The sequence below is a fragment of the Dioscorea cayenensis genome, chromosome 11, assembly GCF_009730915.1.
Source record: "Dioscorea cayenensis subsp. rotundata cultivar TDr96_F1 chromosome 11, TDr96_F1_v2_PseudoChromosome.rev07_lg8_w22 25.fasta, whole genome shotgun sequence".
Taxonomy (NCBI): domain Eukaryota; kingdom Viridiplantae; phylum Streptophyta; class Magnoliopsida; order Dioscoreales; family Dioscoreaceae; genus Dioscorea; species Dioscorea cayenensis.
The window spans coordinates 5,451,018-5,465,739 of NC_052481.1; positions in this window are offsets into that span (position 1 = coordinate 5,451,018).

Genomic DNA, 14,722 nt, shown 5'->3' on the forward strand with positions numbered 1-14,722 from the left:
CATCCTCAATTACTTCATTCCTAATATATGGATTTTTGATTTCTGGTACCTCTGTTAATGGAGCTTGTGAGTCATCCGAAGAGTTCATCAAAGGTGGACTTTGCGGATGTGATGTAGTAGGTCTAAACCATGCTTCCCATGTTGCTGCACTTGGAGGCTCTGCAACTACTCCAGCTCCAACCCCCTTCTTACCTTTTTATTTATTCGAAGTTTTCCCTTTAGGCATGATTTCTTAAAACCAACAACAAAAAAGAATAAAACTCATTCATAATTGCATAAATATTATTAAGAAATAACTTAGAAAGAGGCTAATCAATGTATTGAAAACCTTAATTAATTAATTATCATTTACATATGTGTAATAAGGCTAATCATTTTTTTGTGCGTTAACAAAAACAAAATCCATCATGTTACAAAATAACGTACATAAAGTTATTACAATAAATTATTGTACATTTGTACTTGAAATAAGATTAACATTATTTCATAATGGGCCGACTAGCAGTACAACTGTAAATGGACCTGCTACTGAAGAATGTTAACATTGTAATTAATGGGCTGGGCTTGAAAATAAAGAAATCCACTCTTTTTCTTCAAAATAATAAGTAACAAGAGAAATAGTAAATTTAATTTGGTCATATGAAAAATTTACTCTTAGGTAGATATTTTTATATTTCATTAACAACGAGCCAAATAAATAAAAAAAAAAACTTAAAACATAAAAAATATAAAAAGATAAAAGTAAGGTTCTAAAATTGTTATTTTTTAAAATGGGTCTTTTAATATTATTTGGCTTGGGATTCAAAGTTTTTTTCAATATAATTTTTGTAGGAAGAGATTTAACAAGAATTCATAGTAATTTTGTTTCTATTTTAAGAAGATACCATTTGTTACCAAGATAAATATATGAAGAATTGGACAACCAAACAAGAAGGAAAACACCATAGGTACAAGAGAACCACCAAAATAAAGCCTACATCATAGACCTAATATAATAACACATGATTCACAACTAGAACAGAAAAGAGAATAATGCAATAAGAACTCACTTATCAAAGCAAACATGCATGTCAATTAGTAGGCACTGTCATTTGTTAATACAACTACTACTGTGATAACTGTAACTCAGCAAGGAACATCAATCATCATAACATATAACTTGCTGAAAATAGTGTCAGAGCCATTATCTGTTATATATTATTGCATAAAAACCGTAGCTTCAACAAATAAAAGCACCTCAAAACTAAATATAAGCGCGTTTTTGGATTTCTTATCATTAAAAAAGAAACAAACAAATACAATTTTATAATGTTACAAGAAGAAACAAACAAACTTTCACAGGTTTGTAATTTCTTTTACGGGTTCATTTCAATTTTACAAGAAATTACAAGAAGAAACAAATATAATTTTACGGGTTTGTTTCAATTAAATTAAGAAATTTTACAATGATACTTTTACAGGTTCGAGCCATGAGTTTTGAACTAAAATACGAACATAATAATTAAATTAAGAAATTAATGCTTAAAAACTCTAGAAATATTAGATTAAGGAAAACTATTTGATCATTCAACAATTCACAAAAAAAAAATCCTAAATTATTAGATTAAGTAATACTCGAGTAACATTAGATTAAGGAAAACAATTTGATCACCAAACAATATATAACAAAAAAACATAATCCTAAATTATTAAATTAAGTAAAACTCTAGAAATATTAGATTAAGGAAAACTATTTGATCATTCAACAATTCACAAAAAAATAATCCTAAATTATTATATTAAGTAAAATTTTAAAAATATTAGATTGTCATAGATGCTGTTAGAACTTAGAGTTCAAGAGTTTAGTAAAAGATCCTTCTGGTTTTACTCAACCATTGCTCAAAATCCACAGAATTGAATGGGCAACAGAGCTCTGAGAAGACTTCTACAAGCATAACCATTACCTAATTATGGATTGTTCTCCTGAATCAAATTATAGATAATCATATTGAGAAAACTGAAATCAGAAGGTAAGCTGCAAACAATATAACCACACATGAAGATGTAGACAGAGAGTGTTGATTTGCATCGATGATGTCATCTAATAATCATATGTCATCCAGGTCTTAACCGATATTCAATAGGATGTCATTCTTCAAGTTAATGTTCAGCCCATGTTGCATACAATGTCAAGTTTGTAGGTTACAGTGGAAAGCACCTTGTGGAAAGCAATGAGCATCTTAACAAGCACTAGTTCATATATAATAAAAATACATTTTATAAAGAAAAAATTAAGCATCTCAATGGCTGCCAATGTGTCAATAGGTTGAAGATCACTATTCTAAGCAAGACCCAATGGAATTGAATCTAGTGCATCACAAAGGACCTAATGGCATATTGAAAAAAGAATAATAAACCATGAGGTGCCAATATTTAATATATACTCTGAAATATACAAAACCCACTCACCTACTGAACACCAGGATATCTATCTGCTGCAGATTCAACGTCAATTGAACAGGATATCTTAGTAGATCCACGATCATACACAATCAAATTGTTATGGACTAAATTTCTTACACGGCCGCTGCTATTGATGCACCTCCTAAAGGTATTGTCCCGTTGTCGCAGCGTTGGTGAACCTCTCCTAGTGCGATCTGGGGGCGGTGTTGACACTGATAAACCTCTCCATCGTGGCGCGAGAGCACAGTGAGGGGAGGTAACGGCAGGAGGAAGAAAGAGAGGTAAAAGGAGAAGAAGGAAAAAAAGGGAGTAGCCCTAATTATAAAAAAGATTATGGCTTAGTTTTTTTTATATCATTTAATTCTTCATTACAAATCTAATATAATTATAATTAATATACAAAATTTTAAATTAACACTATATATTGCATTCATATTATTATTTTTATAATCATATGAAATAAAATAAAATAAAATAAATTAATACGGTATTGCATAAAATAAATAAAATATCTAATATCTTAATGTATTATTTTAAAATTTAAAAATTAACGAAGATTAAATTACATTGATTAAATATTAAATTACAATATGTTTGTATTATGATAATTATATATTGATGGTTTTTCAAAATTTGAGTTTTTAAAATTATTATTAAAATAAACCTAAAGATGAGGATTTTAAAAAATAAAAGGCTAAAGTAATTGCTTCATTGACCTTACCTTTGAGTTGATGTTGAAGAAGGAGAAAAAAAAAATGGAGTAGCCCTAATTATAAAAAAAGATTAGGGCTTAGTTTTTTTTTATCATTTAATCCTTCATTAAAAATCCAATATAATTATAATAAATATACGAAATTTTAATTTAACGTTATATATTGCATTCATATTATTTTTTTATAATTATACTAAATAAAATAAAATAAATAAATACGGTATTGCATAAATTAAATAAAATATCTAATATCTTACTGTGTTATTTAAAATTTAAAAATTAACTAAGATTAAATTACATTGATTAAATATTACATTAAAATAATTTTGTATTACGATAATTATATATTTATGGTCTTTAAAAATTTGAGTTTTTAAAATTATTATTAAAATAAATCTAAATATGAGGATTTTAAAAAATAAAGGGCTAAAGTAATTGCTTCATTGACCTTACCATTTAGTTGATGTTGAAGAAGGGGGAAAAAGGGAGTAGCCCTAATTATAAAAAAAGATTAGGGATTAGTTTTTTTTTATCATTTAATCCTTCATTACAAATCTAACAATAATTATAATAAATATATGAAATGTTAAATTAACACTATATATTGCATTCAAATTTATAATTATACGAAATAAAATAAAATATCTAATATCTTACAGTGTTATTTTAAAATTTTAAAATTAACGAAGATTAAATTACATTGATTAAATATTAAATTAAAATATTTTTGTATTATGATAATTATATATTGATGGTCTTTCAAAATTTGAGTTTTTGAATTATTATTAAAATAAATCTAAAGATGAGGATTTTAAAAAAATAAAAGGCTGAAGTAATTGTTTCATTGACCTTACCTTTGAGTTAATGTTGAAGAAGGAGAAAAAAAGGGAGTAGCCCTAATTTTAAAAAAAGGATTAGGGCTTGGTTTTTTTTCTTTTAATGATTTTTTATCATTTTATTCTTCATTACAAATCTGATATAATTATAATAAACATACAAAGTTTTAAATCAACACTATATATTGCATTCATATTATTTTTTTTAAAATTATACGAATTAAAGTAAAATTAATAAATACAGTATTGCATAAAATAAATAAAATATCTCATATCTTACTGTATTATTTTAAAAATTAAAATTAACTAATATTAAATTACATTGATTAAATATTAAATTAAAATATTTTGGTATTATGATAATTATATATTGATGGTCTTTCAAAATTTGAGTTTTTAAAATTATTATTAAAATAAATCTGAAGATGAGGATTTTAAAAAATAGAGGACTAAAGTAATTGCTTCATTGACCTTACCTTTGAGTTGATGTTGAAGAAGGAGAAAAAAAGGGAGTAGCCCTAATTATAAAAAAGATTAGGGCTTAGTTTGTTTTAATGAGTTTTTATCATTCAATCCTTCATTACAAGTCTAAGATAATTATAATAAATATACGAAGTTTTAAATTAACACTATAAATTGCATTCATATTATTTTTTTTATAATTATACGAAATAAAGTAAAATAAATAAATACAGTATTGCATAAAATAAATAAAATATCTAATATCTTACTATATTATTTTAAAATTTTAAAATTAACTAAGATTAAATTACATTAATTAAATATTAAATTAAAATATTTTATGTATTTTGATAATTATATATTGATGGTTTTTCAAAATTTGAGTTTTTAAAATTATTATTAAAATAAAGGATTTTAAAAAATAAAGGGTTTTAATAATTGCTTCATTGACCTTACCTTTGAATTGATATTGTTTTGATTTATAATTGTAAAAATATAGATAATATTTTAATTAATTGTTTGTAAGTTTTTAATTTTAATTAATTGAAATAAAATGCAATTAATTAAATAAACAATAGTTACTAAATTCCATATCATTAATATGGACGGCTCAAGCGTAAGCCCAATGAAACGATTGCTTTAGGCCTCAATATTTTTTTAAGGCCTCATTTTTAAATTTTTTAATAATAATTTTAATTTGAAAGACTCATCTTTATATCTTTTTAATTATAATCTTAATTTTAAGGCCTCATCTTTGGATTATTTTAATAATATTTTTTAAAACTTGAAATTTTGAAAGGCTCCTAATAATTATCGTAATACAAAAATATTTAATTGTTATATAATCTTAGCTAACTTTTAAAATTTAAAATAACATATTTGTTAGTTCCTCATGTGTAGTTTGTGGGTTTTAGGAAACACTCAAACACTCATAAAAATCTCACACAAACCAACAAAGAAAAAGACATACGACGTTGGTAACCCAGTTCGGCGTCCACTCGCCTACATCTGGGGGCCAAGCCCGGAGATAAACAATCCACTAAAATAGGTAAAAATACATGAGTACAAACACTTGTCACTCACACTCTCAAACAATAAAGATCACTACTCTCTCTAGATTGTGTAGTGCTCACACACTCTCCTCCAAGAGTCACCCTTACAATCTACGAGCAAGATAGCTTATATAGATGCCTCAACGTCCCAAATATAGCATACACCTCTTTTAGAATCTCCACGGCTACTAATTTAAAAACCTTCAGAAATTAGCTATTGCAACTCCTGTTGTAACATAAGTTGCAACATGACCCTGACTACTGACTTGACTGAGTTCTGATTATGTTGCGGATGACCTTAAGACCCATCAACCTCCTGGTCATGCTTAGTCTGAGTCGATGCAGCCAAATCTCCCGATTCCGATTGCCGGCAACTAGCCTACCTCCCCAGTTCCTCATCACGCAGTCCCCTCGCAAGGGGCGCACGTCCTTGTACATCTTCATGAAACTTGCCAAACTTGATCTTCAATTCACCTAAGTTTGGTCTTCAAAGATTCTCCAAACTTGATCTTCAATTCACCCAAGTTTGGTCCTCAAATCTTTCCAAGAATAGATCTTCAATCAATCAACTCAATCATGCTAACAATAGGCATGTCTTCAAATCTTTAATCATTCTCATTTAGGATTCTTCAAATCATATCTTCAATTAGCCTTCATTCATACCATTGATAGATATTTCTTCAATTAAGCTCGATCCATATCACATCTCCTAAATATAGTCTTGATATGATCTTGTCTTCAAGTTATAACATGTTACCAAGAATATGCTTTCCATGTCATCAATTATGCCTTGTCACCATGGTTGCCACATCATCTTGCCTTGGTGTCAAATCATGCCAATTAAATAGTGCGGTTGCACTAACAATATTAAATATTTTTATTTTGATAATCAATCTCATATCTTCTCTAACAAACTTTTCATAATTCTATTTTGATCCTATTTACTTTTCTCATGCATTTATTTGGCCAAAATTAATATAATATTCATTTTTTAAATTATTGATAAGAGTTTTATAGTTTTTATATTGTTACATTTTATTTTTATGAGTTTTGCTCACAAATTTTAAATATATCTCTTCAAACAAACAAGTTTTTATTAAAATGAAATCTAAATAAAATTTAATTTTTATTAAATAAATTAGAGGATTTATTCTAAAATTCTGCTTGAGGCCTCAAGTTAACTAAGCTACCCCTGATCATTAACATATACAGACATATAGTCTTCAATCATAACTAGCTTTGAACTAATAACACAAGAGTAAATTTATAAATAAGAAAATTATTATTAAATAAAGCAATCAATAAACTTCTAAAATAAATAATAAAAATATAAATTTCAAATAATATATTACTATTACATTCATATTAAATATATACTTTCACAAAATGGAATATATATGTTCATGGATTTTGGGGTTTTTTTTTTCTCTTTTAAACTCAGGTCCAATGTATATATTTTTAAAATAATATAAAAATAATATTAATAAAAGCATATGAGTGAATATTATTTATAAATAAGATATTTACAATTCTTGCAAATATTTATAATTTTTTTGAATATATTTAATTTATACTTTTAAATATTATTAAATATAATTAAATATAATTAAAAACAAAATTTGGTGATAATCCAAAAATTCTGGTGGTGATAATAAAAATTCCTTTGGTAGAAGTGAGAAATTCCGTTGGTGATAATACAACATTCCGTTTGTGATAGTACCAAATTCCGTTGGTGATAATGTAAAAATTGCGTGGGTGATAATACTAAATTCCGTGGGTGATAATAAAAAATTCCGTTGGTGATAATACAAGAACTCCGTCAGTGATAGTAAATAATTCTGTTAGTAATAGAGCTCAATTCCGTTGGTAATAATATTAAATTCTGTTAGTGATAACACCAAATTCCGTAGGTAATAACCCAAAAATTTTGTTGGTGATAGTCAAACATTCCGTTGGTGATAATACAACATTCCGTTAGTGATAGTGTAATAATCCAAAAATTCCGTTGGTGACAATGCTAAATTATGTGGGTGATAATAAGAAATTCCTTTGGTGATAATACAAAAATTCCGTTGGTGAAAGTAAACAATTCCGTTGGTAAAAGTACTCAATTCCATTAGTAAAAATATAAAATTATGTTGGTGATAATACCAAATTATGTTGGTAATAATCCAAAAATTCCGTAAGTGATATTACTATATTTCGTTGGTGATAGTCAAAAATTCCATTGGTGATAATTCAAGATTCTATTACAAATATATGAAAAAAATATTTTAAAGCTTAAGAAAAAAATTAAAAATGTTCTCCAATGGAATTCTAACGGAATATATCAGCGATAGAATATTCCGTTGGTGATAATATAATATTCCGCCATTAAAGTCTTGGTAGGTGCCATTGGAATTCTGTTACAAAATCCGTTGGTGATATTAACTTTCATCCAAGGAAAAATTCCCATTGCATAATATATATTTGATGAGGATTTTTTCTTTCATTGCAATTTTTTTTTAGATTTTAATGTATTTTGATTATTTTTTTAATATAGTCTATTAATCATATAAAGCATTTTAGATTTATTATTTTTATATTTTTCTATATAAAAGGAGTTGAATTATTTTTTTGCTAAATTAGATGGATTTAATATAAGAATTTATTTATAATAGCAATTTAAATTGTACCATGCATTCATGCTTTTACCACAGTTTCACTTTTTCTTGTGGCTCTTTAATATGTATATATTTAGCTGTGGGATATATATTATCAACTATAGCTACAAAAGCTATACTCATAACAAATTAAATTTTAAAAGTACAATTTTCTATATGTATTTAATGTTTGTAGTTGTATATTGGTAATAGCCGCTATTATCTTAATGTGGCTAGTATCTAAATTTTAAAATCATTATTGCCACAAGAAATTACTATTTGTAACTAAATAAACTATTTTGCTATAGTATATTGTTGTGGCTAGAAAATTAGTTATTGCCACAAAATTAAGATATCAAAACAAAAATAATCTATTTACTATAAATTAATGATCACTGTAACTAAAAAAATCTAATCAAATTATAGATAGCTACAAATGACTTTGTCTATAGCTATTGTAATCTTCTAGCTACAAAAATATATTTTGTGGTTATGAATTTGTAGCTATAGATATAGATTTTTGTAGTGTGAATTGGCAAAACTTTTGTTTCATTTCATATGGATGAAATGCTATCTAGCGTTTGCTGCTGATGCTAATAAAAAATAAAAAAAATAATAATAATAGAAAGAATGAGAAGCATGCAATGATACACATGCATACTCCCGTGCATGATCCATTAAAAAAGAAGAATTCAAAAGCGGGTCTCACACCATGAAAAAGATGTATATGGGAATCAATAAATGATGAGCAAGGACTGTGAGGTTATTTTTGGAAAAATTAAATCCGGCCATTCTGCATGGTATGCAACCGTGCTTATATATGTATAGATGAAATTTCATAGCAACGGAAAATATGCTCATCTCGAGGCAATGACAAAAATTTGTTTTAGAAAATATACACAAATTTCAAAGTTGTGGCATTTCAAGATGACAACGAGGCATGCAACGTGGTGATGAGGCACATGCAGTGATATATGATACATATATATATATATATATATATATATATATATATATAATTTATATGTTCACATATAAATGATGTAATATATATATAACAAATAAATAATAAAATTTTCTCAAATTTCTGTCTTTACTTGTAATCGAGCCCTTAATCAAAGGTTCCTAAGACTTTAGCCTCGGGTTATTAATAATAGAGGCTTATCTCTATTAGGAATGGAAGAGTCCACAAAACTAAAATAAAATGAAATAAAAAAACATTTGTGATTCAATATATCACCTGGTGTCTCTTTACCGACATGACGCCAAGGCATGTATATTCGATCCCACAAAACCTTTGGACTTATTTCCTCTTGGAATATAATGGGGCAAGCAAGAGAATGAACAGATGCCATCCATGCACCCTTCAGGATTCGTAACCGCCTAAACCACCACTTCCCATTGTGGAGACCGGAGAGATGGTGACAAGGCATGGATGAGTATGGAGGGCATTTTTGTCTTTTCCTTTCAAACATCACAATGTTAGCAATGGCATGGAGTTAAAATGAATAACAATTATAAAGGAAAGGCTTTTTGTAAATACTCAAAACCAGGGGAGGTTTTTGTAGATAAGCAAACTTCAGAGGCACCATTTGTTCATTATCAATGTTAAAATAGGTTCTGAAAACTATGCAGACAAATTACAGTTTTTATAAAAAAATAATTTTATAAAACTAATAAGTTTTAAAAACTCACTTAAAAAAATAAAATTTTTAATATTTTTTATTTGTTTAAAAATATTGATTTGAGTAGATATCCTAAAAGAAATCTTTCTAGTGCCTAATGTTGGCACTAATGTTGGCACTTGACATTAGGGGTGATAGAAAAACCTGATCCGATCAGATATCCGATTTATGGACTCAATTTTTAAGGGTACCTGATCCGAAATTTTAAAATGAAAACCAAATTATATCCGGATAGGAAGAAAATAAAAACTGGGTACCCGAATTTAATTCAATTTTCAGTATATTCTTATATATATATATATATTTTATATGGGCTAAATGTAAAAAGTCCAAATTCATAATCTAATATTGATACATTATTAAATTAAAATTGACAATGGCTAAAAATTAAAAAAAAAAAAAATCCAAATCCCTAATCTAATTAATTAAAGAGTTATATATATAATGAATTATAAATTTTAAGAGTTATATATATAATAAATTAAAATTTTATAAAGGTTAAAACTAAAAAAAAATCCAATTCCGTAATGCAGTCCTTTTAAAATATATTTATTTTTCTTTTGATTGCTTTCCTCTAGTCCTCATCAAGTATCTTCTTTCTGGCTTCATAATTGATGGGAACGTTTGGTATTTCTAAAAATATTTGATTTTTTTTATCAGTTAGGATTGATAAAATTTTTTATTATTTCTGTTAAGTAGGGAACAGTATAAAATTTTAATTATCTTTTTAAATTATAAGTTTGTTATATTTTTTTTATATAATATTATTATATTAAAAAAAATTATAAAATTTAAATTTAGATCTGAATAACCTATATCTTATCCGATTATTTGGTTTTTGATACCGGTTTAAATCGAGTCAAATATATTTGATTTTGAAAATTGGATCAAGTACCCAAGTTTGCTCACCCGTACTAGACATGATGGCTCTAATGCCATTTTTATTCATTAAAATGGTCCACGGACCATTGTGATAAATTTTAAAATGAGTAGCATTAAGTTGGAATAACCATGTATATATATATTACATTATTAATTAATCATTTTTTCAACACACATGTTTCCATGCTGACATGGCCATAAAAAAGGACCTTGTGATGGAGTTTTGAAATGCAAATATTTTTCAGGATTATTTTTATTTTGCTGTCTAATCTATTCTATTGTTCAGGGGACAAGAATTTTTTAAGTTTTTTTATTTGGATTTTTTTTTTCGCTAAAGTAGATACTTATGTTAAACAAGTAAAATTATATTTATTTATATACTTCTATAAATTAGTATTAAAAATTTTTATCTATATTTAACTGTATTTTTTTTTATATAATGTAAAAATTCATTCACCTGAACCAATGTTGTAAGAGAATTATCCTTTAATATGTCATTTAGCAAAAGAAAGAGTTACTATCTGTTTTTTTTATATAAAAGTGGCTCAACCACATACTTAACTACATAACTACTTACTACGTACTAGGTTTCTTATAAATTGATTAAAAATGAATTATAATTTTTATAAAAAATTAACTCATACGTTTTTATAGTCATTGATCACAAAAGCCAGTAGGGGAGAGAAAACAAAGATTAATAAAAGAGTAAATATTTCTATAAATTTTAAATACCAAAAAAAAAATTGTTTCATGTGGAATGAAGAGATAATTGTTACATAAAAAAAAAATATTATTATTTATAAATATTTGAAATCAACTATTCTATAAAAAACCTATTAATTTGCAATAATATAGATTAAGCTCAATAAGCACTTATGCCCTCATCTTTCATGGGCTTTAGGGTATCATGTTTGATGAAATGCAGCAAATACGTGTTTGAGACATGCACACGTATAGAGTAAGCTCAATAAGCACTTATGCCCTCATCTTTCATGGGTTTTAGGGTATGATGTTTCCCTCGAAATGAACACCTTATACATTATACTCAAGAACCCAATACCAATAGGTTAATAGGCTAGTAAATTGGGGCCCTAATTTTTTATATTAAATAACTTGAATTTTGTATCAAATAACTTTTTTTTTTAATAACAGATAAGTTTTTTAAAAAGATCAAAATCTAATAAGTTTTTTAAAATAACTAATAGTATTGTTTTTTTAATGCCTATAATGGTGCTCTCTCCATTCTAAATTATCTCTCCCATTTAAATTTTGCAAAAATATTAAAAGTTCTATTAAAACTATTAAAATTTAAAAAGAATTAATGTAATAGGATAAATTACCCCTATATTCGAATTATTTAATCCTATCTATACATGCTTTCACTTTAATTAAACTTCATTAAATAAGATCGATAAAATAGAAAAAAAAATAATAATTAATGCTTATGAAAATTTTAAAATCAATAAGTAATTTGAAAGAAAAAAATCTTTAAAGTGACAGATAATTTAGACTAGAGGAAATATTTAAATTATCTAAAGCGGGTATTTGATAAGATAGTTCTACCGTCATTTTGATGAATACAATAATCTTAAGTCAGTACCATAAATATAAAAAATAAGGCGAAGTTGGAAAAAATCTAATAACTAGGTTGTCATTTTAAAACATGGTCTTTAATTCTTTTTTAATAAACGTGGTCATATCACGGTGTGCTAACACCACCGGTCCACCAACCACATGCATGGCTGAGCTGAGATTTTAGGCAACCAGTTCAATTATTATTTTTATTTGGTCAAAGACTAAGTTGGTCAACTGTTTTCTTTGAAAAAGCAGTAGTGGTTTGACGACTTCCTCAGCAAACTACCAACAAAACAAAGTCAACCAGTCCATCACTATCATAATTTTCATATGAAGTCGCAAAATGCATTTTATTTATTTATTTATTGTTGGATTTGGCCTCCTGCAAATTAAACATGGCGTTTGAAGTGGTATGTATCTATGAATTCTAAATTATATCATGTATATTAATTTAAAAATTGAGCATATTTAAGTTAAGTGTTTTTTTTTATTGGTCAATGTGGCTGCCTCAACAACATTTGGGTGCTAACATATTAAAATTGGATATGCAATGGTCTTAATGCTAATAAACATAAGTGTAGGAACGGGACACTAGAATAAGGGGCGAATTGCAAAATAATAATAATAATAATAATAATAATAATAATAATAATAAAAAAAATAATAATAATAATTAATTAATATTAAAAAGTGTGCTTTATTTTAATTTTATTTAAATTAATTAGTTACATTAATTTTAAGGTAAAACAGATAGATAGGTACTTACCTATAAGCTCACAAAGGACAACAAGGTCTGGATCCTCCCTCCAATGTGGCCACGGTTTCCATGTTGCCTATCTCTTCCACTTAGTTGGTTTTTGTGAAAAAGTGGATAAACCACATTCATTAAAACAAATAAAAGGTACAAGCGACACAAATTCCACTAAGGGTGGAAAGAGAACAATGAAATAAAAGACAACAAAATACAACCACAAGCATGAAAAGACAAGCGGCGGCCTAAAGGAGGGCGACACAAGCTGTAACTACCGAGCCGCTGAAGACATCAAGCGACTAGCCAGAAGCTGGTGGGGTTATCAACTCACCTGGATTACCTGTTCTCCTAGCACGGGTCTCAAGAAATTCCAAGCTACGCTTGACTGAAGTAATGGAGTCATCTAGTTTGGCCCTTTTGGCCTCAGTCGCTGCATTCCACCAAAGAAGCAACAGATGGTTAATTTTAAAAAGAATATAGATGATAGGCAAAAACTTGGCATTAAACACACGCTCATTTAGTTCAAGCCAAATGCACCAAAACAAAGTACGAGAGATAGAGTCCCAAGTAACTCGAAAAGAGGATGGAAAGCAGGCCCTCTAGGAGGTCCAAACTTCCCCTAGGGAGGTAGGAAAGTAGGTGAGCTGGAAAATCTGTCCAAAATGGTTCCAAATCCTACCTATGAGAGGACAAGTAAGGAAAATATGGTCAACAGACTCATTGTCACAGCTACACATGACACAAGTGGTTGTAGGCAGACGATTGCATTTACGTTTAACAAGGTTGTCTAAAGTAAGAATATGATTTTTCCAAGCAAGCCAAGAGAAAAAATTTAATTTTCCTTGGAAAAGCCCCTTGGCAAATGGTCTTCGTCACTGGCACCTAAATCCACTATCGTTTAAAAAAGTTATAGAATGATTTACCAAAGAAGATGTAATTGGCCATTAACAACCACCTCTTGGTGTCGACCTAATCAGGGACCCGTCTAAGAATTTTCTCTGTAAGATCAACAATAAAAACATTAGAGGCAAGGGGCGGGGTACACAATAGAAGAAAGTCAGACAAGGAATTGAGCAGACCATTCCAAAAAAAGACCGACGATGGGGTGGTTTATTGAAGAGGTTCCAAGGTTTTATGTTTTGGAAATAGTTAAAAAGAACCACCTTCAAACCACACCAGTTGGCACCCATTGCAATCTTCCACCACCATTTCATAAGGAGGGTAGAGTTGTGATCCTCCAAATTTAAAATACCCCAACCACCTTGGTTCCTTGATTTGCAAAGTTGATCCCAATTGACCAATCTACAACTGTGATGCTCAAGGTCTGGGCCAAACCAAAGGAAATCTCTACGAATCCGGTCGATCTCTTTAATGACCCACTGAGGTAATTTAAACGTTGATATCCAGTAGGTAGGGAGCACAAATAGCACATAATTAAGTAAGGTGAGCCTTCCTCCTAGCGAAAGGCATTTAGTTTTCTAGGCTGTTAAATGCCCTCTGATCTTGTCAATGAGCTTCATCCAGCCTTGTCGATGATGCCTTCTACAGGAAATGGGAAATCCTAAATACATTAGAGGAAGAAAGCCAGATAAGCATTTGGGAAAACACAGGTTCTGGGTATAGGTCCATTCTTGTAGTGTAGAGACAGGTTTTAAGAGGATTGGTCGGGAGACCTGAGATGCC